Raw genomic sequence first — 11296 nt, 5'->3', positions numbered from 1 at the left:
TCAATCCGTTTTACCCAGATTCCACACCTATAGTAGTGATGATTTACAGATAATTGATAAGACTGGTGATTCCTAGACATTCGCACTGCATGCATTCAGTTGAGAATTCCGAAGCAACTTCAGTCGAAGGAATATCCCAGTAGAAATTCTCAATTCAAGTTCCATTAATCCTTATTAATATTGGAATGAGCTAATGTTGGTTGTCGGGGCCTATTAAACAGCTTTTACATGTTTACCTATAAAATAAACAGGAAAACCACTGCACAACCCTTTCTCCTGCAAAGAGATGAAAACTCTACAGCTGAATACTTCGTTTATCCAAAATGGTGCAAATTCACGACTAAATACAATCTCTATAATATTATTTCGGTATATGGATAAAGGGCAAAAACTGACGGCATTTTGCAATTACGTCCTTCAAGTGGAATTGTGCAGACTGTGATTATAGCCAAATGTAAAATTCTGCAATATAACTATATCTAATAATCCTATCAATGACTATTCTGGTCTGTTTATTCGTGTTCGTGCAACAAACATGAACGATGTTGTAATATAAATGCCTCAGTGGAATTAACATGTGGTATAAATATAGGATTATTTGGAAGTCCCTCTACTTGTCGGAAAATGCATAATCCGGTCACTGGTCCCGTATTTGCAATATACTATCCAGTGTTTGCCGCTTTTGCTGTGCCAGGTAAGCTTTCCAACGATCGCTCAACGCTCCATAGGTAATGCATTTGTATTTGAAAGGAGTTCAACTTTATGTACCATACTTATTCCGCTCTTTCTTCCTTGTAGCAAATCTTGTTGCGATTGTAATCTTGTCCAGAGGAAGGTGTGGTCTTTCCAGATGTATCACCCTGTACCTGGTATCCATGGCGGTGTCGGATCTACTGGTCGTGATCACGGCGGTGATATTGAATCGAATCCGTGGTATTTATTTCCAACTGAGTTTTCTAACCCACACCACTGGTTGTAGTATTACTGCAGTCCTGACATATACAGCCAGAGACAGCTCGGTCTGGTTAACTGTCGCTTTTACCTTTGATCGCTTTGTGGCCATTTGTTGGCAGAAGCTGAAGATTAAATACTGCAATGAGAAAACGGCGGCGGCGGTCATAGGTACAGTTTGTGCCTTCAGTTTTATTAGAAACATTCCATGCTACTTTATGTATGAACCGTTGTACATCATAGACAATGTGGACTGGTTCTGCAGCATACGCTCAGCATTTTACACTTCAATTGGTTGGGCAGCTTATGAATGGTTAGACCGTATCCTGACCCCATGTTTCCCTTTCCTTTTGATCTTGGTTCTCAACGCTCTGACAATCAGGATCATTCTAGCTGCCAATAGGGCTCGCAGAAGACTCTGCGGCAAAAGCAAAGGAGAGAATCGTAGTGACCCAGAGATGGAGAACCGGAGAAAGTCCATCGTATTACTACTTTCCATTTCTGGAAGTTTCCTAATATTATGGGTGACGTATGTTGTAAATGTATTTTATGTGCGATTTGCAAGCGGTAGTTATTTTGCAGGATCCAATCTCAATGACCCAAGATTCATTCTTCAGGAAAGTGGATATATGCTCCAGCTCTGGAGTTGTTGCACTAACACGTGCATTTATGCAGGGACCCAGAGGAAATTCAGAGAGGAACTAAAGAAGGCTGTGATATATCCACTTGACTTCATCTGCAAGCTCTCGAAGAATTAACGTTGTTGGAAGAAGTGAGCATTATTGATACACTTATAGAACATACAACAACAACACAAACAATATAACACAGTACATCTGTCACAAACGTTAAGCTAACAATGTCGTTGTCCTGCAGTGGTTCGTATCCCTCCAATCCCCGCCTGTTTATATGTCTGTCTACATTCCTTTTAAATGTCGCTAGAGTATATGATCTCCAATCTGCACTGGCAGCGCATTCTCTGCACCCAATGCTCTCTGTCGAAAAAAACTTGCTTAGCAAATGTCCTTCAAACTCCCTGCACCCCCCTCCCCCCGCCCCCTCTCAAGTAATCTTAAACCTGGGGCTTTGGACTTTATGCTTCCACCCTGGATTAAAAGAATCTGACTATTACTTTATGCACGCCCTGATAATTTTGCAAACTTCGAGCAGCTAGCCTCTCAACGTCCGTCGCCCCTGAGAAAAGAATCCATCCTTTTAGGACTCAATAGCCAAGATAGTTTAATTGTCATCTGAAACGGGATCGGAACAATCAAATTCTTACTTTCTGCAGCTGCACATGCACGTTAACGCATCAACACGACAAATAAGGATTCCAACGAAGAATAATACAATAAATGATGAGTTATCAGTTACCTAATTTTCTCAATGCGGGATTCATCCTGGTGATTTCTTCGGCACCCTTCCGGAAGCCTTCACGTGCTTGCGATATTGTGGCAATCTGAATTGCACCCAATACTCCAAATCTGGTCGAATGAAATATTTTCTTTATAGCTGCAACATGACTTCCCAATTTTTACAACTCAACTTTATCCTTTCTTTCATTTGCTGCGTGGCTGCGTGTCTAATTCATCTCACCTTACAACATTTATTACTTTTAGTTCTCTCCTGCACACACTGTATCCCACAGCACCGCTAGTTCCTTCTGCCCAACCCCTAATACAGGGAACCACAGCAAGGTTTACACGGGGTCTCCCCCTTCCCCCTCTAGCCAGGCGACCCTAACTACTCCCCACATCGGTCCTCATGCCCCCCTCTGCTTTGTTAACTCACCACCCCCTCACCATACATCCCCTCCACTTCTGCCTGCCCCCTGCCTTCATCCGACCCCAACCCCACACTTGACGGGTGTTCACCATCCCCCCTGACCTCCCCCTTTCAGACACCGAACGGTCTGTCGCCAGCAAAGGCCTCACCTTTGTTCCTGTCGGCCCCCACATCAACGAGTTCCGGGTCCGCCATGACGCGGAGCTCTTCTCCTGCCGCCTCCACCTCCGAGCCTTTTTCCATGGGAAGGAGTCCTCACCCCCCAGTGATGACCCCTTTTCCCATTTCCAGCGGACCCCCTCCTCTTGAACCCCACCCCGGTTGGCCAACAACCCTAACTAGAACTTTTCGTCTGCAACTGCCGGTGTGACATTAACCGCCTCAAATTCTCAACTCCCCCATGACTAACTCTAACCTCTTCCCTCCTGAACGTGCAGCCCTCCACTCACTCTGCAACAACCCTGACTTAGTCATCAAATCCGCTGACAAGGGAGGTGCAGTGGTAGGCTGGCGGTCTGACCTCTACCGGACAGAGGCCAGACGACAACTCTCAGACACCTCTTCCTACTTATCTTTGGACCATGACCCCAGCGACGAACACCAGACCTTAATCACCAGCACCATCATAGACCTCACAATTTCCGGCACTCAACCCTCTAATGCCTCCAAACGTATCGTTCCCCAGCCCCGCACGGCCCGATTTTACCTCCTACCTAAAATCCATAAACAGAACTGTCCCGGCAGACCCATTGACTCCTCCCACTTCCTCCAACCCAGAGTCGTAGCTATGGGCACTCGCATGGTCCCTAGCTATGACTGCCTCTTTGTTGGGTACGTCCAACAATCCCTGTTCCAGACATACACAGGCCTCATCCCCGAATTCTACCTCCGCTACATCGACGACTGCATTGGTGCTACCTCTTGTACCCATGCAGAACTCACTGACTTCATACACTTCACTCCCAATGTTCATCCTGCCTTTAAATATACTTGGACTATCTCCGACATCTCCCTCCCGTTTCTGGTCCTCACCATCTCCATCACAGGAGACAGACTAGTGGCTGACATCTACTATAAACCCACTGACTCGCACAGCTATCTGGACTACACTTCTTCCCACCCTGTCTCCTGCAAACGTCTATCCCCTACTTCCAATTCCTCCGTCTACACTGCATATGCACCCGGGATGAGATGTTTCACACTGGGGCATCAGAGATATCCTCATTCTTCAGGAAACGGGGCTTCCCCTCTCCCGTTATAGATGAGGCTCTCACTAGGGCCTCTTCTACATCCCGCAGCTCCGCTGTTGCTCCCCCTCCCCTCCTTCATAACAAGAACAGAATCCCCCTCATTCTCACTTTCCACCCCATCAGCCAGCGTATCCAACAAATCATCCTCCAGCATTTCCGTCACCTACAACGGGACCCCACTACTGGCCACATCTTCCCATCCCCTCCCCTTTCTGCGTTCCGCAGAGACCGTTCCCTCCGTAACTCACTGGTCCACTTGTCCCTTCCTACCTAAACCAATCCATCCCCGGGCACTTTCCCCATGCAACCGCAGGAGATGCAACACCTGTCCCTTTACCTCCCCCCTCAACTCCGTCCAAGGACCCAAACAGTATTTCCACGTGAGACAGAGGTTCACCTGCACCTCCTCCAACCTCATCTATTGTATCCGCTGCTCTAGATGTCAACTTCTTTACATCGGCAAAACCAAACGCAGGCTCGGCAATCATTTCGCTCAACATCTTCGCTCAGTCCGCCGTATCCAACCTGATCTCCCGGTGGCAGAGCACTTCAACTCCCCCTCCCACTCCCAGTCTGACCTTTCTGTCATGAGCCTCCTCCAGTGCCATAGTGAGGCCCACCGGAAATTGGAGGAACAGCATGTCATATTTCGCTTGGGCAGCTTGCAGCCCAGCGGTACGAACACTGACTTCTCCAACTTTAGATAGTTCCTCTGTCCTTCTCTTCACCGCCCCTTCCCAGTTCTCCCTCTATCTTCCTGTCTCCACCTATATTATTCCTTTGTCCCAACCCCTGACATCAGTCTGAAGAAGGGTCTCGATCCGAAACGTCACCCATTGCTTCTCTCCTGAGATGCTGCCTGACCTGCTGAGTTACTCCAGCATTTTGTGAAATATATATACGATACACGATATATCTCTATGAACGGGCACACTTGTGCTAGTATACTATTAAAACTCAGATCTTGTGTGGTTTTATATATATGTATATATATTTGATTTCGCTGATTTCTCCAAAACGGTAAACCGTAGCGCCAAGATGTTTACATAACATTAATCACCACGCGGACAGCTGCTGGAAAATGATGTTTTTATTTAATTCGGTCGCATATTTGTTAAGTTACAGAGGTTTTAAAGCGCTGCCACCCCTGATTTATTGAAGTTTCTATAGGGGCGCCTCGGTGCGGCTGTGCTCAGTACGCATGCGCGGAATCTCCTCACTCTGTGCTCAGCACGCATGCCCAGCAACTCCTCACTCGCACAAAAAAAATGGACGCCGTTAGCGGAGCAAGCCCGAAATCACAGGCTCACCTCTCCTCTCTCCCCTTGCTTCTCTCCTCTCTCCCACACCAGGGAGAAAATCTCCACGCTATTACCCCCCCCCGGGCCTTTGAATGATGCGATCTCCCGCACCCCCCCCCCGGACCTTTCACTGATCCAATCCCCCGCACCCCCCCCCCCCGGGCCTTTAACTGATGCCAAGAGTGTGTCTGGGGGAGAGAAAATGGGGGGGGTCTGAGAATGGGGAATGGGACAACAGGGGTCGTGCGGAGGGGACTTGGTGGTGGGGGAAAGAGGGGTACTGGGAAAAGGGGAGGTCCATATTCCTCCCCTCTCCCCCATCCCTCCCTTCTCCCCTCCCTCTCCCTCCCTCCCTCCCCCCTTCACTCCCTCCCCCCCTCCCGGTTACAATGAAAACCCTAAGAGGACGGGCCAAAGGGGAGAGTGTGGGGAGAGTAAGAGTGGGGATGGGGAGGAGAGAATGGGGGGTGTGGGGACTGGCCCAACGGGCCCTCTTTGCTAGTATATATATAAATATACACGATGTATATATATATATATATATATATATATATATATATGTATATACAATATGTGTGTATGTGTGTCTATATAAAATTCGCTGAACATGTTCTGTAAACTGATGTACAGCAGAAAATATTACAGGCTGTTAAACAATGGAATCGTCTCACGAATTACGTCTGATATTTAGAACGTGAAGAAAATGTGTTAAATTCTGAACATGGCATATCATCCAATTTCACCCCAAATTCTGCGAGCAATAGTTGTGACGGAAACACGGGACTATGGAAAACAGAAGGAGTCAGCAGGCCTGGCAGAATCTGTGGCGGTAATGGGCAGGTGATATTTCAGGTCGGGACACTTCCTTACACTCTGAATCTTCACTTCGACTTCAGAGTCCGAATAAAAGTCTCGATTCTAAATTCGACTGTCATACATATAACATATAACAACTACAGCATGGAAACAGGCCTGTCCGGCCCTACCAGTCCACGCCGACCATTCTCCCTGACCTAGTCTCATCTACCTGCACTCAGACCATAACCCTCCAATCCCCTCCTATCCATATACCTATCCAATTTACTCTTAAATAATAAAATCGAGCCAGCCTCCACCACTTCCACCGGAAGCCCATTCCATACAGCCACAACCCTCTGAGTAAAGAAGTTCCCCCTCATGTTACCCCTAAACCTTTGTCCCTCAATTCTGAAGCTATGTCCCCTTGTTGGAATCTTCCCCACTCTCAAAGGGAAAAGCCTACCCACGTCAACTCTGTCCGTCCCTCTCAAAATTTTAAAAACCTCTATCAAGTCCCCCCTCGACCTTCTACACTCCAAAGAATAAAGACCCAACCTGTTCAACCTCTCTCTGTAGCCTAAGTGCTGAAACCCAGGCAACATTCTAGTAAATCTCCTCTGTACCCTCTCCATTTTGTCGACATTCTTCCTATAATTCTTCCTATCCATTCCACCCACAGATACTACCCGACGCAAAGAGTTCCACCAGCATTTTGTCTTTTGATCAAGATTCAAACATGTTTGATCAAGATGTTTCTCTTCAAACATCTCCATGTTTTTTGTTCCCAATCGGCAATGTGTGCAGTTTAATTCACGAATAAAAATTCGGACTTGAACAAAACAAAGTGTTGGTCCCTTACAGCAATGATTTATTTTGAGGATTGGGAAAAAGCAACGTTTCAGATTACGGGCGTTTGATAAAATGGCTTAAGGAAATTACTTTTAGGCGGGACAATGAATATGTGAGGCTTGTAAATGACAGGAGGATGCGAATTGTTTGGATGTGTGCATTGGAGACACGCAGGACTGGTACGGGGCAGTGAGATGCAGGCAGAAGGTAATATCTGTTACAAAACGTGTTGCAGGGGAGATATGCTAGGTGACGAAAAGTCAGGGAAATGTACACAGAATGCTTTGATAACCGTGAGGCCAATTTGTTTTGTACAAGGGAACATAACATACTATTCAGTTACCTTCAATCCATCAATGGGAAAGTGCTACAATCTGCTATCAACGATAATTAATTAGGGAACGTCATAAAAGCCAAGCCAATTATGCAAAAATTGATACAGGTACGTTATTCCTTTATTCCTTGTGCACCCTTGTGCACCCACGAATGCTCAGCCATGGACAAATCTAATTCAATTTATAAATTCTTAGACGACACCGCCATTCTGGGTCGGATATCAAATAACGATGAGTCGGAGTACAGGAAGGAAATCGAGAACCTCGTTCCAGGTGTCGAGACAACAACTTGTCTCTCAATGTCAGCAAGACACAGCAGACAGTGATCGATTTCAGGAAGCAAAGTGGTACACTTTGCCCAGTTTGCATTGAAGGCGCCAAAGTAGGGATGGTTGGAAACGTCAAGTTCTTCGGAGCAAACATCACCAACGACTTCTTCTGGATAGAATAGTTAAGACTAATGTGGGTCCCTTGAAGACAGAAGCAGGTGAATTTATTATGGGGAACAAGGAAATGGCAGACGAGTTGAACAGGTACTTTGGATCTGTCTTCGCTAAGGAAGACGGAAACAATCTCCCAGATGTACTAGTGGACAGACGTCCTAGGGTAAAGGAGGAACTGAAGGAAATTCACATTAGGCAGGAAATTGTGTTGGGTAGACTGATAGGTTTGAAGGCTGATAAATCCCCAGGGCCTGATGGGCTGCATCCATGGGTAGTTATGCAAGTGGGTCTAGATATCGTGGATGCATTAGTGATCATTTTCCAATGTTCTATAGATTCAGAATAAGTTCCTGTGGATTGGATGGTAGCTAATGTTATCCCACTTTTTAAGAAAGGAGGGAGAGAGAAAACGGGAAATTATAGACCAGTTAGCCGGACATCGGTGGTGGGGAAGATGCTGGAGCCAATTATAAAAGAAGAAATTGCGGAACATTTGGATAGCAGTAACAGGATCGTTCCGAGTCAGCATGGATTTCCAAAGGGGAAATCATGCTTGACTAATATTCTGGAATTTTTTGAGGATCTAACTAGGAAAATGGATAAGGCAGAGCCAGTAGATGTAGTGTACCTGGACTTTCAGAAAGCCTTCGATAAGGTCCCACATAGGAGATTAATGGGCAAGATTAGAGCACATGGTATTGGGGCTCGGTGCTGACATGGATAGAAAATTGGTTGGTAGACAGGAAACAAAGAGTTGGGATTAACGGGTCCCTTTCAGAATGGCAGGCAGTGACTAGTGGGGTACCGCAAGGCTCGGTGCTGGGACCACATCTATTTACAATACACATGAATGACTTAGATGAACGGATTAAAAGTAACTTTAGAAAATTTGCAGGTGACACAACGCTGGGTGGCAGTTGTGGAACTGTGAGGAGGATGCAGGGTGACTTGCACAGGTTGTGTGAGTGGGTAGATGCATGGCAAATGCAGTTTAATGGGGATAAATGTGAGGTTATCCACTTTGATGGTAAGAACAGGAAGACAGATTATTATCAGAATGGTGTCAAGTTCGGAAGTGGGGAAGTACAAAGAGATCTCGGTGTCCTTGTTCATCAGTCGCTTTAAGAAAACGCCACGATTTCACTGTACACTTCATGAGATCACAGTGCAATGTTTGACCATTCTAATGCTTTGCATTCATTGTTGTATTTATTGTTGCATTTATCTTTGCCGTTTGCTGTTTACTCTGTGAACTCCCTGTCAACAAGAAATTTAATTGGACACTGGCGTGTCCTAAAATAATCTCCTCTAATTTAATTGCGAGCTGAAGTGAAGTGTTTCACGCCAGAGTCGGCGACTTCGAAATAAACTTCAAATAATGCGAAGCAAATTCTTTGAATTTTAAAGTTTAATCTAGTTGAGAGAAACAGCGCAGAAACTGTCCCTTTGGCCCACCAGCCACGCGCAATAGCCTCCATACCCTAGGGACGAATTACATTTATACCAAGACAAAAAGCTTACAAACTTGTACGTCTTTGGAGTGTGGGAGGAAACGGGAGCTTCCCGGAGAAAACCCACGCAGGTCACCGAGAGAACGTACCAACTCCGTACAGCCAAACACCCGTAGTCAAAATTGAACCCGGGTCTCTGGCGCTGTAAGGCAGCAACTCTACGGCTGTGCCACCGTGTCGGCCTCAAAGCTGGAGGTAGATGGACGAAGCAGATGACTGTCTACAGAGACCGGCGGAAATGCAGAGCGTACAATTAGGTGGATGGTGATACGGCGTGGTGGACAATACTCAAGTGGCTGACAATAGACAATAGACACCAGGTGCAGGATTAGGCCATTCGGCCCATCGAGCCATATACTGTGACCATGCCTGATCATCCACAATCAGTACCCCGTTCCTGCTTCTCCCCATATCCCTTGACTCCCCTATCTTTAAGAGCTCCATCGAACTCACTCTTGAAAGCATCCAGAGAATTGGCCTCCTCTGCTTTCTCAGGCAGATAATTCCACAGATTTACAACTGTCTGGCTAAAAAATTATTTCTTCATCTCCATTCTAAATAGTATAGCCCTTATTCTTAAACTGTGGTTCTGGACTCCCCCAACTTCGGGAACATGTTTCCTGCCTCTAGCGCGTCCAATCCATTAATAATCTCGTTTCAATGAGATCCCCTCTCATTCTTCTAAATTCCAGTGTATACTTTGCCCAGTCACTCCATTCTTTCAACATATGACAGTCCTGCAATCCCGGTAATTAACCCCGTGAACCTCCGCTGCACCCCCTCAATAGCAATAATGTCCTTTCTCAAATTAGGAAACCAAAACTGCACACAATGCTCCAGGTGCGGTCTCACCAGGGCCCTGCACAATTGCAGAAGGACCCCGTTGTTCCTATACTCAACTCCTCTTGCTATGAAGGCCAAAATGCCATTGGCTTCCTTCACTGCCTGCCCTACCAGCATACTTACTTTCAGTGACAGATGTAAAAGGACACCCAGATCTCGTTGTACTTCCCCTTTTCCTAAATTGACACCATTCAGATAATAATTTGCCTTCGTGTTCTTGCCACCAAAGTGGATAACCTCACATTAATCCACACACATTAAACTGCATCTGCCATGCATCTTGCCGCTCACACAACATGTCCAAGTCACCCTGCATCCTCATAGCATCCTCCTCGCAGTTCACATTGCCATCCAGCTTTGTGTCATCTGCAAATTTGCTAATGTTACTTTTAATCCCTTCATCTAAATCATTAATGTATCTTGTAAATAGCCGCGGTCCAGTACCAAGCCTTGTGGTACTCCACTAGTCACTACCTGCTATTCTGAAAGGGACCCATTTAGCCCTACTACTTGTTTCCTATCTGCCAACCAATTTTCTATCCATGTCAGTACCTTACTCCCAATATCTTGTAATCTATGTTTGCCCACAAATCTCCTCTGTGGGACCTTATTCTGAAAGTCCAGGTACACTACATCCAATGTCTCTCTCTTGTCCATTTTCCGAGTTACGTCCTCAAAAAATTCCAGAAGATCGGTCAAGCATAATTTCCCCTTCGTAAATCCAAGCTGACTCGAACCGACCCTGGTACTGCAATCCAAATGTGCTGCTATTTCATCTTTTATAATTTACTCAGGCATCTTCCTCACCACCGATGTCAGGCCAACTGGTCGAAAGTTCCCTGTTTTCTGTTTCTTAAAAAGTGGGATAACCTTACCTGCCCTCCAATCCACAGGAACTGATCCTGAATCTATAGAAAATTGGAAAAAGATCACCAATGCGTCCACTAATTCTCGAGCCACTCCCTTAGGTACCCTGGGATGCAAACCACCAGGTCCTGGGGATTTATCAGTCTTCAATCCTATCAGTCTGCCCAACACCATTTCCTGCCTAATGTAATTTTCCTTCATTCCTTCCGTCACCCTAGGTCACTGGTACATTTGGGAGATTGGTTGTGCCTTCCTTCGTGAAGACAGATCCATAGTACTTGTTCACCTCTTCTGCCATTTCCTTGTTCCCAGAATAAATTCATCTGTTTCCGTCTTCAAGGGACCCACATTTGTCTTAATTAT

This window comes from Rhinoraja longicauda, chromosome 16 (assembly GCF_053455715.1).
Source record: "Rhinoraja longicauda isolate Sanriku21f chromosome 16, sRhiLon1.1, whole genome shotgun sequence".
Taxonomy (NCBI): domain Eukaryota; kingdom Metazoa; phylum Chordata; class Chondrichthyes; order Rajiformes; family Arhynchobatidae; genus Rhinoraja; species Rhinoraja longicauda.
Note: the sequence above shows the minus strand (reverse complement) of the source record.